The sequence below is a fragment of the Dendropsophus ebraccatus genome, chromosome 7 (assembly GCF_027789765.1).
Source record: "Dendropsophus ebraccatus isolate aDenEbr1 chromosome 7, aDenEbr1.pat, whole genome shotgun sequence".
Lineage (NCBI taxonomy): Eukaryota > Metazoa > Chordata > Amphibia > Anura > Hylidae > Dendropsophus > Dendropsophus ebraccatus.
The window spans coordinates 74,265,384-74,291,156 of NC_091460.1; positions in this window are offsets into that span (position 1 = coordinate 74,265,384).

Consider the following 25,773-nt stretch of genomic DNA (forward strand, 5'->3'; position numbering starts at 1 on the left):
GCAGGATCAGTATATGATGTGTATATGGCGCTGTGACTGTGCTGTCATGGTATAGGGGAGGTGTATGTGGTAGGATCAGTATATGATGTGTATATGTGACTGTGCTGTCATGATATAGGGGAGGTGTATGTGACAGGATCAGTATATGATGTGTATATGGCGCTGTGACTGTGCTGTCATGGTATAGGGGAGGTGTATGTGGTAGGATCAGTATATGATGTGTATATGGCGCTGTGACTGTGCTGTCATGGTATAGGGGAGGTGTATGTGGTAGGATCAGTATATGATGTGTATATGGCGCTGTGACTGTGCTGTCATGGTATAGGGGAGGTGTATGTGGTAGGATCAGTATATGATGTGTATATGGCGCTGTGCTGTCATGGTATAGGGGAGGTGTATGTGGCAGGATCAGTATATGATGTGTATATGGCGCTGTGACTGTGCTGTCATGGTATAGGGGAGGTGTATGTGGCGGGATCAGTATATGATGTGTATATGGCGCTGTGCTGTCATGGTATAGGGGAGGTGTATGTGGCAGGATCAGTATATGATGTGTATATGGCGCTGTGACTGTGCTGTCATGGTATAGGGGAGGTGTATGTGGCAGGATCAGTATATGATGTGTATATGGCGCTGTGACTGTGCTGTCATGGTATAGGGGAGGTGTATGTGGCAGGATCAGTATATGATGTGTATATGGCGCTGTGACTGTGCGGTCATGGTATAGGGGAGGTGTATGTGGCGGGATCAGTATATGATGTGTATATGGCGCTGTGCTGTCATGGTATAGGGGAGGTGTATGTGGCAGGATCAGTATATGATGTGTATATGGCGCTGTGACTGTGCTGTCATGGTATAGGGGAGGTGTATGTGGCAGGATCAGTATATGATGTGTATATGTGACTGTGCTGTCATGGTATAGGGGAGGTGTATGTGGCAGGATCAGTATATGATGTGTATATGGCGCTGTGACTGTGCTGTCATGGTATAGGGGAGGTGTATGTGGCAGGATCAGTATATGATGTGTATATGGCGCTGTGCTGTCATGGTATAGGGGAGGTGTATGTGGTAGGATCAGTATATGATGTGTATATGGAGCTGTGACTGTGCTGTCATGGTATAGGGGAGGTGTATGTGGCAGGATCAGTATATGATGTGTATATGTGACTGTGCTGTCATGGTATAGGGGAGGTGTATGTGGCAGGATCAGTATATGATGTGTATATGGCGCTGTGACTGTGCTGTCATGGTATAGGGGAGGTGTATGTGGCGGGATCAGTATATGATGTGTATATGGCGCTGTGACTGTGCTGTCATGGTATAGGGGAGGCTCCTGTGCTGCATCATTTTCTCTGTTCCTGAAGTCTGTAACGCTGTATATTCCTGTTATACCTATAGCACAATATGCACCATCATTATACCCGAGGGGCCTGGTGTGTGACACCTAAATTCTCAGGATGCCATGTGTGACACTACTACATTTACGTGGCATGGTGTGTTACAGTCAGGGGGTACAGTATACACGGTCCTGTTACAGTCAGGGGGTACAGTATACATGGTCCTGTTACAGTAAGGGGTACAGTATACATGGTCCTGTTACAGTCAGGGGGTACAGTATACACGGTCCTGTTACAGTCAGGGGGTACAGTATACACGGTCCTGTTACAGTCAGGGGGTACAGTATACATGGTCCTGTTACAGTCAGGGGGTACAGTATACATGGTCCTGTTACAGTCAGGGGGTACAGTATACATGGTCCTGTTACAGTAAGGGGTACAGTATACATGGTCCTGTTACAGTAAGGGGGTACAGTATACATGGTCCTGTTACAGTAAGGGGTACAGTATACATGGTCCTGTTACAGTCAGGGGGTACAGTATACACGGTCCTGTTACAGTCAGGGGGTACAGTATACATGACCCGCACATACAGTATAGCCTCCTGGCTGTCCCCGCATAGCGTACAGTCTATTCTGGGGGGGGGGCGCCATTTGTCTTCTCTGCCTAGGGCACCAAAACTCCTTGTCCCGGCTCTGGCTGCTGCCGCTTCTATTAGGAGAAGGCAGACTGTCGTTATCATTGCCCTTTTTTGCTACATGTTGTGCATGTTGGCTGGTCTCTGCCTTTTACCATTTGCTATTACACCAATCGATTATAGGCCATAACGGCCGATAATTGGCCAAATATGGATGATAACTTCTTGGTGTAAAAGGGCCTTTACGCACATTTATACACAAAATACACACACGTGAATTTATACAAAGACACAATACACCGACCTCTGTCATGTACCTCCTTCTTCCTCCATCTCAGGACTGCAGTAAAGAGGTCAGGAGAAGAGACTGGAATGCTGGGAGGAGTGTGCATGGGATGCACAGCACACGCAGCACTGTGGTGAGGCTTTTGGGTCCTGAGCTGCCATTTGGCTTCTACAGGTTTCCATGTGGTGAGTTCAAAGAAAAGAGGCAGTATATGTCATATATCACTAGGCAGACCACCATAAATAGAGAAATATATAAATTCTTTATTAAGCAAAATAGCAAAAGAAAAAAAAAATATACAGCAAACCCTAGTCCGATTAAAAACACTTAAAGGGGAATTCAGATACGGAAAACTTTTTTCTATTAAAAGTACATTAAAAGTTAGGAATTCCCCACAGCACAGCTTAGAATTCAAACGTTTTGATTTATTTCATATCCAAAAACAGCAGTAAACAGTGCAACACAGCAAGGTACCTTGCTGTGTTGCACTGTTTACTGCTGTTTTTGGATATGAAATAAATCACAACGTTTGAATTCTAAGCTGTGCTGTGGGGAATTCCTTGCTATATACAACGGGCTCCTGGTCAAAGCTGTCCCTGCTAGCACTTGGATCCACTACTGGTATAGTGCTACCTATATACTGTGATACATTAAAAGTTATATAGATGTGTCCATATATTGTATTACCATATCTGTGCGGTTCTGCCACACTGGTAGCTGATTGATATCCAGGAAGTGAAGAAAACTGGCCTCTGTGCCGACCCACTTTGTCTCCTGCTCTCCCTCCTTGGGAGACAAAGATTACATGCTTCTGTCTCTTGTGTGTGTTTGCTGAGCGTGTGTGTGATTGCAAACAGGGGGACGGGCATGATGTCACAGGAAGCTTGGCTGGATCCCCCAATCCCCTGAGTTATTTACCATCTCTGACCAGCCAGAAACAGCTTCTACAACTTCACTGATTGTTCAAAAGTCTGCAGGGAAATTAGGGCTATGTTTACACATATTGGAGTGTCATTGCAGTACTGCAGTGTCTTCACAAAAATGTTGCAGTAACACAATTAAATTATGGTAAAAAGCACAAAGGATCAGAGCCGCCACTGCCAATCCCACCTGGACAAAAAAACAGGCATAAACAGTATATGCCATGTAAGATAATATGGGAATGAAGTTCTTATTGTTGGGATCAACTGCAAAGATAAAACATGCTTAATCAAAATATGTGCATGGAGATTTAAAAAAATTAAATTAAATTTGAAAAGTTCTTTACCTTATTCCAATATCAGAGTTACAAGTGGAGAACACAGTGTGCTCTGTGGGTGGGAACACAGTAAAATGATAAAGTACTGCAATTAATTCAGTAAAACAATGAAACTGCAAGGTGTGAACAGAGCCTAGATGTACTGCAACAGCTTTGGGCAGGGTGGAGGACTGTGATGAACAGTTAAGGGAAAGCAATGCATTCTGGAACCTGTAGTACTGTAAACAACTGCTCAACCAGGAAGAACAGACACAAAATACAGAACAAAACCCCTGAAAGCAAATCGATTTTTGGTAGTTTCAAAACAGGATAGACAGGTAAGCAATGCTATATGCTTTTGCAGCATTTTTTTTTCCCTCTATCTGGAGATCCCCTTTAAAATAAATGCATCAAAGAGAGACCAATACGATATACAAGGTCCCTACAGCCAACACTTTCACAGTCAAATTCATATAGGACCAAAAGTATATTGTAAATTAATCAAACAACAAGCCCCACCAAATATAAGCATTGTTAAAAAAAAATGTGTATTGTTTTGGTGCCTCTTTGATGCATTCATTTTAAGTGTTTTAAATCAGACTAGGGTTTGCTGTTTTTTGCTATTTTGCTTAATAAAGAATTTAAATATTTCTCTATTTATGGTTGTGTACCTAGTGGTATATGACACATACTGCTCCTTTTCTTTAAAGATATTGTAATTTTTTATGTCTCATACTATAAGCACCCGATATTCGGCTGTGCAGTCCCTCTATTAGTTCTTCCATTCTCCCATAAGTGGCATCAGGAGAGCAAAAGATTGCTAGGGGATTAAGCCTCTCCTGTTGGTTATGTGCGGAGTGGGAGACATGATTCGTACAGATTCATGGGGCCACGTACAGTTTCTTGCTATGGGGCCCCATAAATCCTAGCTACGCCCCTGCCTGCTGGGATATGAAGTGATGTAGTGCCCTGTGCCCCATCCTGACCTACAATACTAGTGATGAGTGTTAATCTCACCTTCCATCTATCAGAAACCAACAGCATTTGGCTTTGCTAGTTACAAATTTTCATCTAGAAGGAGACACCGATATCCAGATCTCTAGTGACTACTCATTTTATTTGTTTATCCCTTGGTTGTATTTCCCTGAGGTTGGGGGACTAGCAGAGTATGTATACAAGCCCCCAAATGTTCTTATCACTTAACATCAATTTTTTATTCTAGAAAACATTATCACATGCAGCAGGGAACAAGAGCCCCTCCTGCTGCATAGTATCACTGCTAACACCATCGCCATCTACTGCTGCTATCAAAACTACCACTGAATTTGCTGATTCTGTTTGCAATACCATCGCCAACTACTGTCAGTATACCACCACCTGCCAATGCTGCTACAACTACCTACCCTGCCAATACTGCCAGAAATACTATCACCAGGGCCGGACCGGCCAAAGGGCAACTCTGGCAAATTCCAGAGGGGCTGGCCCCTCTGTGGGCCTGTCAGGCCCCGTCCATGCCCGGGTACATCCTCTGTCAAAGCTGCACGCTTTGCTATGCAGCATAATTACCACCAGAAAGAGGCATCTGTCGGTCCCGTCTTTGGCCAGCCAACTGTGACGTGCCTACGTCTCCTCCAGCTCCAACGTTTCCCTCACATCCCCAGCCCTCATGTTCCCAGGGCCCCTCTTGTCCCCAGCACCGCCCCTGCCCCTCATCCTGGTCGCCCTGCTCTAGAATGTAGATGGAAGCCCGGCCACTGTGGGTCCTGCACGCTGCTGCACTCACTGGTTCCTCCTCCCCCGACACAGGCAGGAGGCCTCACTTCTGTGACTGCAGACAGCAGCTGACAGCTCTCCCGGCAGCACACACACACTGCAGTAAGGTACTTGCTCTGTGAGGAATCTAGGGGCACTGTCAGGGCATTAGGGAGAGGGGCAACTGTCCTGGGCTCCCAGCCCCAAAAGGGTAACCACAGAACAGCTCTGACACCTCATCTACATTAATGCATTTTGCAACCAATTACAGTGATTTTTCTCAAATTCACCAGCCTGCAATAATGTGTATGAGAGGCCATAGCTAATTCCCCTTGCTCTGAGGCGAAAGAGGGATCATGCAGGGTCTTTATCTACCTGCAAGGACCTGATGACATTATGAGGAGGGGGGTCACCTCAGATTCTTGCAGGTAGATAAAGGCCCTGTATGATCCCTATGGCCTCTGAGCAAGGGGAATTAGCTATGGCCCCTCATATAACATATCTTTCAGGCAGCAGACGGTGTGAAGAGAAAGAGGTAACAAGTAGTGATAAGCGAGCATGCTCGTCCGAGCTTGGTACTCGTTCAAGCATTAGGGTACTCGATAGTACTTGTTACTCGGACGAGCATCTCGCGATACTCGAGAAAATCTCATCATCCGTTTCCTGTAAGTCTGGGCGCTATTTCTCAGCCAAGAAACATGCAAGAGACTCTTTGGTACATCCTGCGATCACGTGGGACCTATACATGTCGATAGCAGCGATTGGTTGGCTAAATCAGATGACCCTGCCATATAAAAAGCACGGCCGGCAAGGCTCGGCTCACATGTATGCTGGAAGAGATTAAGGACAGAGCTGCTGCTGGTCAGGGAGAGCGTTAGGGAGGGAATTAGCGTTCCAGTATGCAGGGGATACTAGTGAAACAACCAAAAAGCCCCTGTGAGGGCTTCAAATTGTTTTTACTACAGACTGCTGGCTGGAACCTGCAGTGCAGCTACCATGATTTCAGCAGCATACTGTGGTGATCGGTTGCTGGCAGAAAGGGGACATTAGGTGTTGCATACAGACCCCTAAGAAGTGCTCAGTGCTCTTTTATGATTTTGTGGCTGGTGGTGCTGCTGTAGTACATTGTATTGCTGTGATTTGTAGTACACCTGCATAAAACTTCACTGCTCATTGTAAGGGGGTGTCACAGAGTGTATTGGTGCAGCCACCACCAGATTGTATACCAGGGCCCCCCAAAAACTATTGGGACCACTAGTATATTTCCAGGTTTCTATATTTCTTACTCAAGCCATATATAAGTTCACTACTGCTTGCAGAGTATAAAGGGGGTGTCAAAGAGTGTATTGGTGCAGCCACCACCAGATTGTATCTCACAGCCCCCCAAAAACTATTGGGACGTCTAGTATATTTCCAGATTTCTGTCTTTCTTACTCAAGCCATATTTAAGTTCACTACTGCTTGCACAGTGTAAAGGGCATGTCACAGAGTGTATTGGTGCAGTCACCACCAGATTGTATCTCACAGCCCCCAAAAACTAGTGGGACACTAAGTATATTTCCAGAGTTATGTCTTTCTTACTCAAGACATATTTAAGTTCACTACTGCTTGCAGAGTGTAAATGGGGTGTCACACAGTGTATTGGTGCAGCCCCCACTAGATTGTATCTCACAGCCCCCTAAAAACTAGTGGGCCCTCTGCTATATTTTCTGATTTCTGTATTTCTTACGCAAGGCATATCTAAGTTCACTACTGCTTGCAGAGTGTAATGGGGGTGTCACAGAGTGTATTGGTGAAGCCACCACTAGATTGTATCTCACAGCCCCCAAAAAACTAATGGGACCACTAGTATATTTCCAGATTTCTGTCTTTCTTACTAAAGCCATATTTAAGTTCACTACTGCTTGCAGAGTGTAATGGGGGTGTCACAGAGTGTATTGGTGAAGCCACCACTAGATTGTATCTCACAGCCCCCTAAAAACTAGTGGGCCCTCTGCTATATTTTCTGATTTCTGTATTTCTTACGCAAGGCATATTTAAGTTCACTACTGCTTGCAGAGTGTAAAGGGGGTGTCACAGAGTGTATTGGTGCAGCCACCACTAGATTGTATCTCACAGCTCCCCAAAAACTATTGGGACCACTAGTATATTTCCAGATTTCTGTCTTTCTTACTCAAGGCATATCTAAGTTCACTACTGCTTGCACAGTGTAAAGGGGGTGTTACAGAGTGTGTATAGGTGCAGCCACCATAGGTGCAGCCACTAACAGATTTTATCCCACAGCCCCCTAAAAACTAGTGGGCCCTCTACTATATTTTCAAATTTTTGTATTTCTTTTGCAAGCCATATCTAAGTTCACAACTGCTTGCACAGTGTAAAGGGGGTTTTACAGAGTATGTATAGGTGCAGCCACCAACAGAGTGTATACCACAGCCTCCCAAAAACTAGTGGGACCTGACCACCAGTAAATTTTCTTATTTCTGTATTTCTGTGGGCATATCCAAGCTCACTGCTAATTGCCCTGTGTAAGTTCTGCTATACACCATTTAGCAGCACTTACCCACAGACTCAATAAGACTACCTCCAAAAGTAGTCTGAGTAATATATTTACTTGGCTTGCTGTGATCTGTAGTGCAGCTATCTCAGTCTTGGCTGTGCAGTGTCCATAAAATGGTGAACCAGGGGTAAGGGTCGAGGGTGTGGGGTTCCGAGCGATGCAGTGGGCAGAAGCTGTGATTCTGGGCAGGGTGATATACATTTGATGGTATTTGCATCCCCGTGAGACGCAGCGTGGAACGCATGCGGCCACGTGATGCGCTCCACTTGCGCATGCGCATTGCGGGACATGATATGTCGATATGATCACATGACAGGGATGACTGGCGCATGCGCAGTAGGACATGATAGACGCCGCTGACGCCATCTTTTGTGTGCTTCTTTCCGATGCTCTCTCCACACCTAAGGGTCTCACAGGTAATTGTAGAATTTGATAATTATGTGTTATGTAACTTATTCCAGTTATAAAAGGACACCACTTCATCCTAAGCTCTACCCCTGACGAAGTCACTGTGTGGGACGACACGCGTTGGGTCTGTATCAGGGCATCTGCTCCCATGTAATTTACTCAATGTGGCATATTTGGTTGGGCATTTCTTGTTATGTTAGAGGTTCATATGGGTGTTTACAATGACTCAATGATTTATTTGCACGTTTGCACTATAGCACTTTGGACTCTTTATATGGTATATTATTTTGTATTTATAGATTCTTTTTGTATCTTGCCAGCCATTGTATATATTTTTATGCACTTTATGAGATTTACATCTGATCATGTGGGGCATTACTAACATGTTTGATTCCCTGGTAAAGTAGGAGAGTATATTGTCCTCCTGCTTAGTTGTCCATATACCTATGTGGTTTTTTAATTGATTTTATTGCTATTTGTTTTGGTGTTTCTGTGCTTGTCCTAATAAACTTTGGAATTTTTTGGATATAGTGGTGTGCGCTGTATTATAGTGTTCAGCTTTTTTCTTGCTTATTTTCATAAGGTTGTCTCTTTTGGACACTTAGCTGCACCCCTTATTTAATATATTTCTTTTCTGTATCCTTGGTGAGCTCACCCATACCTTAGATTGGATGTGATTCTGGGCAGGGTGACACAGCAGCACCCATTGAGGAGGGAGCTGTGGCACACTGCAGACATTAAATCCCTAGCTTTTTCTCGCAACTTACCCGGTCTCAGGGTAGACCACTATTGAAACCGCAGCAGTGTGAACAGGTGCTGACGTGGATAGCGGATAATGTGTTCAGTAACTTATCCACTACCCAGTCTTCCACGCAATCCACTTACGCTAGCCAAGGAAGTGGAACGCTTGCTCTAGAAGCTCAGCCTACTTCCCCACAGCCTGGCCCCTCCAGGGAAAGGAGGGATTCAGAATTGGAGGAAGGGCTGGTGGTGGATGAGGACGAGGTGACTGACCCTAGCTGGCTGGATAAGCCTAGTGACAGTGCTTCCAAGGGGGAGTCAAGTTCAGCCACAGGACAGATTAGAAGAGGAGGTGGGCAGAGGGAGAAGCAGGGCCAGAGCAAGTAGATCAGCAACTATTTCATGGAGTCAAACTCCCGTGGGCAGGCCTAGATGTTCGCAAGTCTGGAGGTTTTTTAAAGAAACTGCGGATGACCGACGGACTGTAGAGTGCAACGTGTGCCACGCCAGGATCAGCAGGGGAGCCACCACTACCAGGCTAACCACTACGAGTGCTAAACACCCCACTCAGTGGAACCAAGGCCGTTCACTTAGTTAGTGCTCCTTCCCCTGTGTCACATGATGGCTCTGACAGTCCTCCCGCCCGGCCCCAAGCACGAGCGCCTCCCACCCTACACCTCCACTATGCTCAAAGTCAGACTCCAGACTGCTGGCTGGGACATGCAGTGCAGCTACCAAGATTTTAGCAGCACACTGTGGATATCGCTGCTGGCAGAAAGGGGACAGCAGGCGTTGCATACAGACCCCTAAGAAGTCCTCAGTACTATTATATTATTATTACTTTTATATGGTATATACCACCATCTTTCACAGGGCAATTAGCAGTAAGCTTTGATGTGACTGCAGTCATAAATGAAGAAATAAGAAAATATACAGGTCACACTAACTTCTAGAGGTTATCGTATACAGTCTGTGGGTATCTGTAGCTATATAGTATATACTATATGCCACCCATCTTTCACAGGGCAATTAGCAATGAGCTTAGATGTGACTCACCACTTCTCCCCAATGCTGATTGGATTGTGAGTTTGAGTTTGACTTGGAGGTGCTGGGCTGCCCTGCCCCTAGTGAGTTGTCATAGCTGGTCTTCAATGCAGCTGGTGGCAACATCATTCACTGATAAGCGCACCCGCCTGTCAACTGACAGCACTGACAGGCTAACATTTATTAATTTTGTTATTTATTTATGTCTTATTGAAGCCATATCCAAGCTCACTGCTACTTACCCTGTGTAATTATCAGTGAGCTTGTTGCATGTGACAAGGGGCAGAACCTGGTGGCGGCTCTGCAACCTCTGCAGCCTCACACATGTACCATGCCTGGCCCACTTCTTCAACCTAGTGTTGCTGCCGTTCCTTAAAACCTACCCCAATTTGGCTGACTTGCTCTCTAAGGTGCACCGCATCTGTGTGCATTTCCGCAAGTCAACCAGGGAAAGTTAAACCAACTGCTACAGTCAAATTCAAACTCAAAACAGCAGTGGGGGAGAAGTGGGGAGTCACATAATGCAGGAAATGTTACCCCAACTGCTACAGTCAAATTCAAAGTCAAAACAGCGGTGGGGGGAAAAGTGGGGAGTCACATTATGCAGGGAATGTTACCCCAACTGCTACAGTCAAATTCATAGTCAAATTCAATTTAGCATCCTTGTCTTGTCCATTTCGAACCATATTATCTGTGGATGTCATCTTAGGGGTGTCCTCTGCCGTACTTTCACCAGTACCTTCTACCTTTTTTCGATGTTGTAGCCGTTTTGAAGGCAGGATTGACCAGGCCTTTCAACAGTAGCTTCTATCCTTCCTTGAATGTGGTATTAGCCTTTTCAAAGGTAGGATTGACCAGGCCTTTCAACAGTAGCTTCTATCCTTCCTTGAATGTGGTATTAGCCTTTTTAAAGGTAGGATTGACCAGGCCTTTCACCAGTAGCTTCTATCCTTCCTTGGATGTTGTAGTAGTCTTTTTGAAGGCAGGATTGACCAGGTCTTTTTAAATGACAGGCTACCGCACTTGCCCTCTCTTAGAGACTCTTTAAAGGATTGAAAGTGTATTCATTCGATCAAATCGAATTCCGGGGCCTCTTAAGAAGACTGTATTGTTATTCTTCCTCCCTATCTCCAAAGATATGCCTCTCACGCAGAACTGCATGAGGGTTTGAGGCTAAATCTAGCCATTATCCGGCTATTTTAGTTTTAGGCGCAGCAGCAGTGCTCAAACTGCTGAACAGCACCTTCTACCTTCCTTGGATGTTTTAGCCGTTTTGAAGGCAGGATTGACCAGGCCCTTCATCAGTAGCTTCTATCCTTCCTTGGATGTTGTAGTAGCATTTTTGAAGGCAGGATTGACCAGGCCTTTTAACAGTAGCTTCTATCCTTTCTTGGATGTTGTATTAGCCATTTTGAAGGCATGATTGACCAGGCCTTTCATGAGTAGCTTCTATTCTTCCTTGGATGTAGTATAAACCTTTTTGAAGGCAGGATTGACCAGACCTTTCACCAATAGCTTCTATCCTTCCTTGGATGTTGTAGCCTTTTTGAAGGCAGGATTGACCAGGCCTTTCACCAATAGCTTCTATCCTTCCTTGGATGTTGTAGCCTTTTTGAAGGCAGGATTGACCAGGCCTTTACCAGTAGCTTCTATCCTTCCTTGGATGTTGTAGTAGCCTTTTTGAAGGCAGGATTGACCAGGCCTTTTAACAGTAGCTTCTATCCTTTCTTGGATGTTGTATTAGCCATTTTGAAGGCAGGATTGACCAGGCCTTTCATGAGTAGCTTCTATCCTTCCTTGGATGTTGTTGTAGACTTTTTGAAGGCAGGATTGACCAGGCCTTTCCACAGTAGCTTCTATCCTTCCTTGGATGTAGTATAAGCCTTTTTGAAGGCAGGATTGACCAGGCCTTTCACCAATAGCTTCTATCCTTCCTTGGATGTTGTAGCCTTTTTGAAGGCAGGATTGACCAGGCCTTTACCAGTAGCTTTTATCCTTCCTTGGATGTTGTAGTAGCCTTTTTGAAGGCAGGATTGACCAGGCCTTTCACTAGTACAGTCTACCTTCCTTGGATGTTGTAGCCTTTTTTAAGGCAGGATTGACCAGGTCTTTTTAATAAACAGGCTACAGCACTTGCCCTCTCTTAGAGACTCTTTAAAGGATTGAAAGTGTATTCATTCGATCAAATCAAATTCCAGGGCCTCTTAAGAAGACTGTATTGTTATTCTTCATCCTTACCTCAAAAGATATGTCTCTCACGCACAACTGCATGAGGGTGTAAGGCTAAATCTAGCCATAATCCGGCTATTTTTATTAGATGATTGTATTGTCCATCTTGGTCTGGGTCTGTGGTGTCAGGCTAAGTTTTTGGGTGGTTTACATGCTACCTCTGTTTTCAATGGTTCTCTGTGTCCTCACTGCCATGCTGTGTCAGGCAAAATTTTGGGTTGGTTCATATGCTATCTCTTATTTTAATGGTTCTTTGTGTCCTCACCACCAGGCTCTGCCAGGCTAAATTTTGGGGTGGTTCACATGCTACCTCTGTTTTTAATGGTTCTCTGTGTCCTCATTGCCATGCTGTGTCAGGCAAAGTTTTTTGGTGGTTCATCATATGCTACCTCTGTTTTAATGGTTCCCTTTGTTCTCACTGCCATGCTGTGTCAGGCTGAGTTTTGGTTGGTTCATATGCCTACCACTGTTTTAACCAGGCTGTTTCCCAAAAATTGGCATAATGGTGCGATTAGGCAGCCTCAGAGGCATCCATACATGCTGCCCCTGCTGTTTCCTGTCCATTTCCGTTGTGTTTCCATCATTTTCTGAGGTTGACAGGTTTTCACACGACCTTCCCTCTACCGAACTTGGGTCCCCTGCAAAAATGCTCGAGTTTCCAATTGACTTTAATGGGGTTTGTTATTCAAAACGAATACTCGAGTATTGGGAGATATTAATCTCGAGTAACGAGCACCCGAGCATTTTAGTGCTCGCTCATCATTAATAACAAGGAAAGGGTGGGATACATGTCTATGGGGGAGGGTAGTATATAGGGAGCAGTATATGTGAGACTGGAAGCCATATTAGTAAGTGTGAACTACAACTACACAGCTGCCCTCTAAAGCTGGCACTATTAAGGGGTCTCAGGTTGAGTTCACATGTACCGTATCCGCAGCAGATCTCACATTGCGAGTTTGCAGCAAAATCCACTGCAGATACGATCCCTGTCATTTTCAGAGATTATGTACTCGCAGCGGGATAGTCATCTGGACCCCTTAACCCCCCACCGGCCAAAGCATACATTACCTGCTCCACTCCAGCTGCACCTGAGGCTCCCGATCTCGCTAGGTCCCGCACAGCCCTGACGCAGTCACTGATTGGTTGAGAGGAACCTCCAGGAGCCTCAGGTGCAGCTGCAGCATGGAGCAGGTAATCTCTGAAAATGACAGGATTTTGCTCCGCTGCAGATTCAGTACGTATCAACCCACCCTCAGAGGCTAAAAGTATTATTGGGTGTCTGAAGCTGGCAATATTAGGAGCTCTGAGGCCTTTACTATTAGGGGTTCTCTGCAACTGGGGCCCCCCTATGCCACCACCACTAAGACGGGCACTAACATATGTGTAGTGTATTCTCTTCTGTTATATTGTTCTGTATTCATTACATATACTGTTGGTATATAGTCATGTATGCAATATGTCCACTGCTGGTATATAGTTATGTTTGTGGGAGGAGGAAGCGTTGTTTCAATTTTCGCCTCAGGCAGCATAAAACATGTAAGATGTAAGCTTGAAAGCTTCTAATATAAGTGTGGACGCTTCTAATATAAGTGTGGAAGCTGGGCCCCTAGGATTAAAAAAAATAAGATTGTAATGTAAAGTTATGAACTACACCTCCCAGCATGCCCTGACAGTGACAGTTATAAACCTTCAGGAACAGCTGGAAGTTGTAGTTCTCCCAACAAAATAAAAATAAAAATGTATTTTGTAGGGATAACTATAACTCCCAGCAGTTACTGAAGTTATATAGCTGTCAGGGCATGCTAGGAGTTGTAGTTCACAATCTATGGGGTTGGGTGTTACATTTTTTATTCATGTAAAATGAATTCTCCAGAACTATGTAATACCCAACCCCATAGATCGGGAAGTACAACTAGTTTGCCCTGACAGCTATAAACCTTCAGGAACTGCTGGGAGTTGTAGTTCTCCCTACAACATACAGAAGTATGTATTTTTATTGTGAGAACTACAACTCCCAACAGTTCATAAAGGTCTATAGCCCCTTAAGGACTGGACCAATTTCCATTTTTGTGCTTTCTCTTTTTCTTTCTTGTGCTTAAAAGGCCATAGCAGTTGCATTTTTTCACCTAGAAACCCACATGAGCCCTAATTTTTTGCACCACTAATTGTACTTTGCAATGACAGGCTGAATTTATGCATAAAGTACACTGTGAAACCAGAAAAAAATAAATGTGTGATGAAATTGAAAAAAAATTAAAACCTTTTTTAAAAAAAATATATGTTCCTTAAAATCACTCTATTACCATGCTTATAACACTTTTATCCTTTAGTCTATGGAGGTGTGTGAGGTGTTATTTTTTACGCTATGATCTGTACTTTCTATCGGTACCTTAATTACGCATATATGACTTTTGGATCGCTTTTTATTACAATTTGTCTGAATTTGAGTGGGCCTGTGTACTTTCAAATGCCAGGGCCGATTTTCAGTCCCAGTCCGGCCCTGACTATCACCACCTCTTCCTTTAAATACCACTGACATTTGCTGTTCCAAATATCACTGCCACCTGCTGATGCTTTAAGCCATACCACCACCACATACTGCTAGACATGCCACCAACACCTGCTGCTAGAAATACCACTAAATGCTGATTCTCTTAGCCAAACCACTGCCATGTACTCCTAGAAGTACCACACCTGACGATTCTGTTAGCCATACCATCGCCACCTGCTGTTAGAATTACCTTCGCCCCCTGCTGCTAGAAATACCACCACCTGCCGATTCTGTTAGCTATACCACCGCCACCTTTTGTTAAAAATACCACTGCCACCTGCTGCTAGAAAAATCACCACCCCCTGCTGATGCTGTTAGCCATACCACTGCCACATACTACTTGAAATACCACCCCCACTTGCTGCTAAAAATACCACCACCACCTGTTGCTAAAAGTACCACCATAACCTGCTGCCAGAAATACCACCACCTGCCGATTCTGTTAACCATACCATTGCCACATGCTGCTAGAAGTGCCACCACCTGACGATTCTGTTAGCCATACCATCGCCACCTGCTCCTAGAATTACCACCGCCACCTGCTGCTAGATATACCACCACCTGCCAATTCTGTTAGCTATACCACCACCACCTTTTCCTAAAAATACCACTATAACCTGCTGCTAGAATTACCACTGTCACCTGCTGCTAGAAATGCCACAACCATCCACCGATTATGTTTGCAATGCCATTGCTACCTACTGCCATACAAGTTACCATCGCTACCTACTACCATACAAGTTAGCCAGGGCTGTTTCCAAAAACGGACCAGCCATACGCCCAAATACAACTTCCTTAGCCAACTTGTCCACAGCCACTGCGGGATGAAGCAAGGCTGACTTAAATTCTTTAAAATCAAACAAGCTCCCTCCAGCACAAACCAGATAAAAAACCCTTCTGTAAACCTCTGCTCTAGTAACAAAGCCGACATCCTATCGGGATAGCCATTTAGAAATGGAGCACCTCTAAAAACTGACTGGAGTCTCCCCTTTTGAAACAGCACCCACCCAGTCTTGCGGCTTTCCGGGCTTAAAACAATGTGCTGCAACATGAGATCCTCTGCAATGGGAGCATTCATGCTTGAACTTGCATTTACTACCAAATTAAACATGAAGCACAATAATTTTTGGAAAGCCACTGAGTGCCCTGACAGACCAGAACCCCAGCGGTCCCAGGAAAGGACCACCCCCAAAAAACTATTTTACCAGTGCCATAACCTTAAGCCGCAGGAATTGCCTTACGCTGACAAAATTGCTTTTCATAATGAAACCATGCCTGACCTCCATAAACCCTAAATGCTTCTCCAATTGCAAGGTAGCAAAAAGAAAAAACTATTCTCAGGAGCTTTTTCACCAATCACGCTTGCCAAAATCACAAAAGCTTGGAGCTAGTTAGCAAAAGTCATTGGTATCAAACAATATTAAGGACTTGGATACTTGGATACTGCCAACCCTCCTCCTTTTCCATTTTTTAATCAATCTATTTGGTCCTATCCAAGTAAAGTTTTTCTAAGGGGAATAATAAAAATGTCAACATACCCTTCCAAATATTTTCCCACACCTTCTGCTTCAAATGAGCAACCAGGCAATCTTCAAAGCAAACATGTACCACAACGGATCATCCCTGGCTTCCCTTCCCCACTGTCCACCAATGTCAAAACACAGATGATTATCTGCTGCTGCTGGGCTCTTCTACTCCACTTTTCACCAATGTCAGGACACTGATCCTGAATTGCTGCTGGGCTCCTCTGCTCCGCTGTTCACAAATGACAGGACACCGATCATGCATGGCTGCTGATGAGCTCCTCCGCTCTGCTGTCCAACAATGTCAGTACACTGATCATCAACTGCTGCTGCCAGGCTCCTCTACCCCACTGTCCACATTGTCAGGACACTAATCATGAACTGCTGCTGGGCTCCTCTGCTCTGCTGTCCACCAATGACAGAACACCGATAATCCATGGCTGCTGCAGGGTCCTCCGCTCCACTGTCCACCAATGTAAGGACACAGATCATCCATGGCTGATGCCGGGCTCCTCTACTTCACTGTCCAGCAATATCAGGAACCTGATTATGAACTGCTGCTGGGATTCTCTGCTCCGCTGTCCATCAATGTCATCACACTGATCATCCATGGTTGCTGTCGGTCTCCTCCGCTCCACTGTTCGCCAATATAAGGACACCGATCATTCATAGGTGCTGCCAAGCTCCTGCGCTCCACTGTTCACCATTGTCAAGGCACTGATCATCAACTGCTGCTGGATTCTGATTGGGGATGCCTCGCTGTAACCCCAATAAAACAGGGGTAATAATAACCAGAGCATCCCTCATTGGTTAATACCACAGCTGAGGGGCATCATATGTATCTCAAAATAAAGAAGTATGCTGATTGCTGCAGTTATCGCTGATTTATTTTACACTGTGTTATTAATCTGCATCATGTGCTCACTAAAAATCTAAGACTCTTGTTAATATGTTTTCTTTGGGGTCATTCACACGTTTCATGATTTATGGACCCTATGGAGTGTGAAGATGTGTAGTGCAATAACAAACCTCCTGGCATCATGTGTCAATATGATGCTGGGAAAGTTGACAGTGTTTAAATCTTCTTTGGACTTCACTAACACAGCCTCACATAGGGTCCAGAAATCAGGAAGTGTGTGAATGACCCTTAAGTGTGATGGTAAATTCAGGTGAGCTGTGGGGGGGGCACGAGTGAGCTGTGGGTGAGACGCAGGTGAACTGTGGGGGGGCCGGGGGGAGCTGTGTGGGGGGGAACAGGAGAACTGCAGGGGGGCCGTGGGGGGCACTGGTGAGCTGCGGGCAGGGGCGCTAGTGAGCCACGCAGGGGGGGCTGTGGGTGAGCTCTGAGGGGGCCACGCTGGGCTGCGAGGGGGGGGTACACAGTCGGGGAAACAGTGTGGGGGGCCCCAGGTGAACTGATCAGGGAGACACTGATCAGCAGCAGCGTGTCCTCCTTCACTTCAATAGGCAAGGTTAGAAGTGATTACCCAGCCCACTGAAGAGACGGAGGACACGTGATCCCGACACGGAGAGTGGGGGCCAGGAGCAGAAAGTGGACCGAGATTTGATGATTCTATACGTTTAGTCGCCGTTAATACATCTAGATAACAGCAAAACAGTGCAGAATCCATAATAAATAGATATTGGAAAGATGGAAAGCTATGGATAGGCAATGTATTACTGCAAAAATTATTTTGGGGGGAATATCCTTTTTAAGGGCCTTTTCAAGGACCAGTTATCAACAAAGAGGGATGCTAGAAATGTTCCTTTAGTCGATAATTGGCACATGTTAAAGCATCAGAGATCAGCTGACAAGTGTGACAATGCCCGCTTCTCAACTGTTCACATCTTTTGTGCTGCTTTAAAATGTATTGCTATTGGCCACACATCTCTCAGTGTAAACGGGATGTGCATTCAATAGCAATACACTTAAATTGCCACACAAATGATACAGTGATTATTCATATAGCCTAGCTGCTTGATTAATTGTGACTTCTAAAGACACCAGTGCTCGCTTGCATCCTTGCACGGCACCCATGTTGAGTGTTTCAAGGACCCTTAAAGGCCTTTGAAAATCTCAAAAGATATTTAGTAAATGCACCGATCCTGGTGCAACCTGATCACTCTAAGACATTTGTGGTGGAGGTAGACAAGTCTGAGTTTGGGGCAGGGGCTGTACTGTCACAAGGGTCTTCTGCTTTGACCAATTTTCGCCCCCTGTGCATATCTCTCTAGAAAATTCTCAACTGCGGCAAGAATTTCTGATGTGGGGTGCTGCTGCAGGGGTTCTCTTTCAATAGTTTTTATTAAGAGTTTTTCCAAGAAGTTTTTACAACAGTACAATTCTGTGTACATCAAAACAAATAAAAGAAAAACAAAAGTGCATGCTTTAGATGATATATTACATAATCATGAGCGAAAATCGCTTCCAGCGAGCTACCTTAACCTGGCAGCAATCAACAAGGCAGACAAAGGAACAGTTAAACAAATAACAGTATTAGAAGTCCCACCAAGAGTCCAACAATCTTGTAGAAAATAAGTTGGTTAGCCAGATATATAACCAACAGATATATAACAGATATAGTGAAAGCTGTGTGTAAGAATCGCAAAAGCCTAACTCGTGGTAGAGGAGACGTAGGCCTCAGGCTTCAAAGTTAGAAAAGGTAAAGGAACTGTGGGAGAAGAAACATTTTAAATGTCGCTACACGGCCCAACCATGAAATCTCCTAAGAGAAGAGTGATTTCGCCTCCTTAGAGAAATGGTTCGGAATTTTGTTTATATAGGGAGGTAAGCAATGATGTTAACTTGATCCCTAAGTAGTCTACACTGTCCAATCTCCAATCAAATGTATAGTTTTTCTTAAATTGCAGACAAAGATCAGGTGGGAGGTTCAAAGGTAGGGCTTGTGTTTTAGAGGTATTAAGGTGGTAGTAGGCGAGGATGCCAAAATGGTTTTTCAGTGACATGACTGCAGGTAGGGAATGTGATGGATCAGACAGGGTCAGTAGGACGTCGTCCGTGTAGAGAGAAATGGTGTGCGTCATCTGACCCCGTGATCTCCGGATGTAACCTGATTGCTTGAGTCAAAGGCTCCATAGAAAAAAAAAAAGTTAAAGATTAAGATGAAACCCATTCGCTCCAACACAGAGAAGGCGAACGACTAGCGAAGCCAATCAAACGCCTTCTCAGCGTCTAGGGCGAGGGCCAGAACAGGCGAGCCATGCTTTTTATTATGGTGGAGTATATTTAGGAGGCGCCTTGTGTTATCCGAAGTCTGTCTGCCCGTTACGAAGCTAGCTTGGTCTATCCCAACTAACCCCGGTAACAGAGGTGCCATACAACGGGCAATTAATTTGGCAAAAAATTTTATGTCACTGTTAAGAAGCGACATTGGCTGAAAATTCTGGGGACAATCAGGTGATTTACCTGTTTTGGGGAGGGTTATGATAGTGGCCTGTAGATTTTCCTTTGGAAAAAAAACAATCGAATTGCGTGTTGGCAAAAGTTACAGAGAGCAGGTGTTAAAATGGGGCAATTTTTTTTTTGTAATAACTGTTTAGGAAACCGTCCAGTCCTGGTGCTTTTTCCGCCGCAATAGACTGTATTGTGGGGTTGCGTTTATTAAGCATCTCTAGTGTGGAAATCTGCGATAAGATATTTTGTAGTTTAGCTTCACGCTCTTTTTTCATAAGAGCTCCAAACTTAATAAAATGGCCTCTCATGTTGGCTTTATGTGCATTCCACATGCTGCAGGGGTTCTGATCATTTTATTTGACTGATGGAAGTCTCTTGCCTTCCTCCGTGCAGCATGCTTGGCGACCATTGCAGATGATACTGAACAATGCTATGTGTATGTAATGTAATACTTCAATGTAATAGTCTAGGGGGACTCAAAAAGTGTAAAATAAAAAATGAAAAATGTTGAAATAAACATGACATATCCTCCTTTCCATTTTATAAATAAAATATAGAAGAATAATAAAATAAGTACAAACATTTTATATATTATAACGTGCGTAATTGTCCGATCTATTTAAAACAAAATAATATTGTTCTGGCATGGTGAACATCAAAACAAAAAGTGGTAAAAAATTCCAGGATTTCAGATTTTTTTTACATTTTATACATATAAAAAAGTGATCAATATGTTCCATCTAAACAAACATAATACTAATAAAAACTAGAGATCATAGCGAAAAAAATGATGCCCCATTCAGCCCCACAATTGAAAAAAAAAATAAAAACATTTTATGAGTCACAATAGGGCCCTTTTAACCCCTTAACGACATCGGGCGTAAACTTACGCCCTGGCGCCATGGTACTTAGCGCATCAGGGCGTAAATTTACGCCCGATGTTTCCCCGATCGCTGCGTGTTCACACACAGCGGTCGGGGAAGATGGCCTGCTATAAATCATAGCAGGCCATCATAGCTTCTCGGCACGGGGGGTGGTTAACACCCCCCGTGCTTACGATCGCCGCTATAGGCTGATCAATTCAGATCAGCCAATAGCGGCGATCGGAACCTTTCCGGGTCATCGGTGACCCGATGACCCGGAAAAAAATGGCGGTCGGTGCTGTCCGAGGACGGCACCGACCGCCATTACTGTAAAAAGTAATGTTGATCGCCGTGCCACCGGCCCGATCGCCGTGAACGGCCGGCCGGCCGTTCACGGCGATCGGCCCGGTGGCACGGCGATCAGAGTCCCACAAAATAGTAAATACCTGCCCTGGACCCCTCAGCTAGGTAGCCGAGGGGTCCAGAGCAGGTATTTGTACATTACTCACCTGTCCCGGGCTCCTGATCGGCGTCTTCCGGGTTCGCGGCGTCCTCCGTCATTCCGTTCGGTCTTCGGGTCTTTCCGGCGGTCCTCGTCGTCTTCTTTCGGCTATTTTCGGCTCCAGCCTCGTAATTTTCCGGATTTTGCGCTCTGCTGCCCCCTAGCGGCTGATATGTGTAATACACTTATCAGCAGCTACAGGGATATTCAGAATATAAAAAAAAATTATTTTTTTTTCCCAAATTTTTTTTTTTCTATTATCCGCACCCTATCGCCGCTGAGTGTTGATCAGCATCGCACGAAAGTGCGCTGCTAATCAGCAACTCCTCCTTTTTGGCGTAGGGTGTTTTTTTTCTATATTCTACTGCCACGGTCTGCTTATAAGTGCCGCACATTGCGGCATTTATCAGCAACTCCTTTGTTGGCGTAGGTTTTTTTTTTATACTTACTGTAAAAAAACACGTAAAAAACACTACATTACACCACACTACATTGAATAAAGTTTGACACTACACCACTACATACCCCATATACTAGTCCCCGTATAAAGATGGCCCCCAGGGTGTTTTCGGCGTCAGAGGGATACGTTATTATTGCCTCCGACACCAAAACAGCCAGTGAGGATGAATGGGGGGATCCTTCTTTCCTCCATTCATCCTCATCATCCAGTGACGTGTCTGGGGGTAGCGTAGCGTACGCTGCCCCCCAGACACGTCTTTTCCGCCAGTACCGTCCCAATAAGAGATGACGACATGGTGTGAAATTCTACACACTCTGTGACAGTACCTCAGGGTACACTTACAGATTTCGGGTACGTGCAAACTGCGGAATGGCGAAGGATAACCCTTTGTGCATTCCGCAGCTGGCACCCACCGGCGGACTGATGCGGGCGCATGTCTCCACCCGTGTCATAGACTCCATTCTATGCACGGGCGGAATCCGTCGTCCATCCAAAGAATGAACACGTTGGACGGAGAGCGGAATCCGCCCGTGCATAGAATGGAGTCTATGACACGTGTGGAGACGTGCGCCTGCATCAGTCCGCCGGTGGGTGCCAGCTGTGGAATGCACGAAGGGTTATCTGTCACGATTCCGCAGTGTGCACGTACCCTTAGAGTGTATGTAGGAAGGGACACCCGAATCCATCCCCCAGATGCCCCCTTCCCCCCCATCCTTGGAGTTAGTGGGGAGATCGTCCGGGAACTGATCTTCCCACTGCTGGATAAAGGTTACCACCTGTACGGGGATAACTTTTATACCAGCGCCCCCCTCTTCCGCTCCCTTGCTGCCCTGTAGCTTGCGGCACGATCCGAAAATATCAGAAGTAGTAATAGCGCCCTAATATTTAGCAGCCATGGAGCGGACCCAGCGCTTCTGGATATGAAGGACCCCGTATCGCACCAGGACAACATTTTCCAGGTGACGTCCCCCACACTGGAGAAAGGGAGACCCCAGAAGAAGTGCAGAGTGTGGGGTAACAGGGGGATCAGGAAGGACGCCATTTTCCCGTGTGACACCTGTCCTGATCCCCCCGGCCTCTGCATACTGGATCGCTCCAAGGTGCACCACACGTCATTGGGGTTCTACATTATCTAAATTCTGTCCCTTATTCCTATTTCAGGGGTCACGTTGATCCGGGGATTATTCTGATCGCCATTATGGAGTCAGGAAGGAATTTTTCCCCTGTGATGAGGCTACTGTCGTCTGCCTCACGAGGGGTTTTTGCCTTCCTCTGGATCAACACAGGTTGAGTTTGATGGACACCTGTCATTTCCAACCTTATAAACTAATAATTGGCCTAATACCCCCAAATAAATTAGAATTGTCCCTTTTCCCCAGCTAAATAGGTATGGCCGCCATTCCCATTAGAGGAAGCCATGATGCAATTACAAAGCCTCTGTGCGGCCAGGACAGTAGAAACCCCCCACAAGTGACCCCATTCTGGAAACTACACCCCATAAGGAATCTAAGAAGGGGGGCAGCGGGGATATGGCCCCCTGGTGACTGCCACATTTGGGACGTGAAAATGAAAAAAATTGTATTTTTTATTTTCTCGGCACATGTTCTACGTAAGTGCCCGTCACCAGTGGGGTCCATATGCTCACTGCACCCCTTGTTAGATTCCTTATGGGGTGTAGTTTCCAGAATAGGGTCACTTGTCGGGGGTTTCTACTGTCCTGGCAGCACAGGAGCTTTGTAATTGCGACATGGCCTCCATCCTCCATTCCAGCCTCTAAATGGCGCTCTGTCCCTTTGGTGACTTGCCCTGTGCCCATATGGCACATTATGCCCACATGTGGGGTATTTTCGTACTCAGGGGACACTACCCTACACGTTTTGTGTTCATTTTCTTTTTTAACCCCTTGTGGAAATGGAAAAAATCAAGGCTAGACCAACATTTAGTGTAATTTTTGTAAAATTTTTACTCTAAATTATTAATCTTGTCATGTTTTTTCATTTTCACAAGGGGTTAAAAGATAAAAAAAAACATTTAATGTGTAGAGCAATTTCCCCTGAGTACGGAAATACCCCACATGTGGACATAAAGCGCCATGCGGGTGCAGGGTGAGCCTCCGAAGGGAAGAAGCGCCATTTGGTTTTTGAAGGCTGGATTTGGATGAAATGGATTTCGAGGGGCCATGTTGCATTCAAAAGGCCCCTGTGTTGCCAAGACAGTTGAAACCCCCCACAAGTGACCCCATTATGGAAACTGCACCCCTCAAGGAATGTAACAAGGGGTGTAGTGAGCATATGGACCCCACTGGTGACGGACACAAATGTGGAACAATGTGGCGTGAAAATGAAATATTACATTTTTTACACTATAATGTTGGTTTAGCCTTGAATATATCATTTTCACAAGGGGTTAAAAGAGGAGAAAAAAAACAAAATGTGTAGCGCAATTTCCCCCGAGTCCGTAAATACCCCACATGTGGACATAAAGCGCCATGTGGGCGCAGGGCAAGCCTCCGAAGGGAAGGAGCGCCATTTCGTTTTTGAAGGCTGGATTTGGATGGAATGGATTTTGAGGGGCCATGTTGCATTCAAAAGGCCTCTGTGTTGCCAAGACAGTTGAAACCCCCCACAAGTGACCCCATTATGGAAACTACACCCCTCAAGGAATGTAACAAGGGGTGTAGTGAGCATATGGACCCCACTGGTGACGGGCACAAATGTGGAACAATGTGGCGTGAAAATGAAATATTACATTTTTTTACACTATAATGTTGGTTTAGCCTTGAATTTATCATTTTCACAAGGGGTTAAAAGAGAAAAAAACACACAATATATGTAGAGCAATTTCCCCCGAGTCCGTAAATACCCCACATGTAGACATAAAGCGTCATGTGGGCGCAGGGCAAGCCTCCGAAGGGAAGGAGCGCCATTTGGATTTTGGAGGTTGGATTTGGCTACAATGGATGATGAACGCCATGTCGCATTTACAGAGCCCTCGTGCTGCCAGGACAGTGGAAACCCCCCACAAGTGACCCCATTCTGGAAACTGCACCCCTCAAGGAATCTAACAAGGGGTGCAGTGAGGATATGAACCCCTTGATGACGGGCACATTTGTGCCATGAAAGTGAAAAAATGAAATTTTTCCCTTTCACGTCACATTGTTCCACATTTGTGCCCGTCACCAGTGGGGTCCATATGCTCACTGCACCCCTTGTTAGATTCCTTGAGGGGTGTAGTTTCCAGAATGGAATCACTTGTGGGGGGTTTCCAGTGTCTTGGCAGCACGAGGGCTCTGTAAATGCGACATGGCCCTTGAAATCCTTTTCAGTGAAATTCAGCTTCCAAAAGCCAATTGGCGCTCCTTCCCTTTGGAGGCTCGTCCTGCGCCCCCTTGGCACTTTATCGCCACATGTGGGGTATTTCTGTACTCGGGAGAAACTGCGCTACACATTTTTTGTCTTTTTTTGCCTCTTATCCCTTTAAGAAAATGAAAAATTGAAGGCTAGAACAACGTTTTAGTGTAAAAAATAATTTTTTCTTTTTTCACGCCATATTGTTCGGAAAATCTGTGAAGCACCTGTGGGGTCCAGATGCTCACCGCACCCCTTGTTACATTCCTTGAGGGGTGTAGTTTTCTAAATGGTGTCCCTTTAGGGGTGTTTTTTAGGTTTTGACACCCCAGAGCCTCTGCCAACCTGAAGTGGTACAGTCAAAAATGACCAAATATAACGGAGGCGTTGAAATTCACTAGGCGCTCCCTTATATCTGAGGCTTGTGGTTGCGTCAAATAGCGCAATAGGGTCACATATGGGGTATTTCTATAAACTGCAGAAACGGGGCAATAATTATTGGGGTGCATTTCTCTGGTAATAGGTTTATAATTATGTAAAATATATGATTACAATAAAATCTCTGCACAGAAAATTAAAATTTTCAAATTCCTTACACACTTCGCTTTTATTTCTGTGACTCCCCTAAAGGGTTAAAACACTTTCTGGATGTGCTTTTGCAGAGTTTGGGGGGTGCAGTTTTTGAAATGGGGTGCTTTGTGGGGCTTTCTAACATACAGGCCCCTCAAATACACTTTAAACCTGAACAGGTCCCTAAAAATATCTGATTTTGAAATTTTACTGAAAATTTGGAAATTTGCTGCTAATGTTTTAAGCTTCCTATCGTCTAAAAAAAATGAAAGATAGTTTAATAAATGCCGCCAACATAAAGTAGACATGTTGCT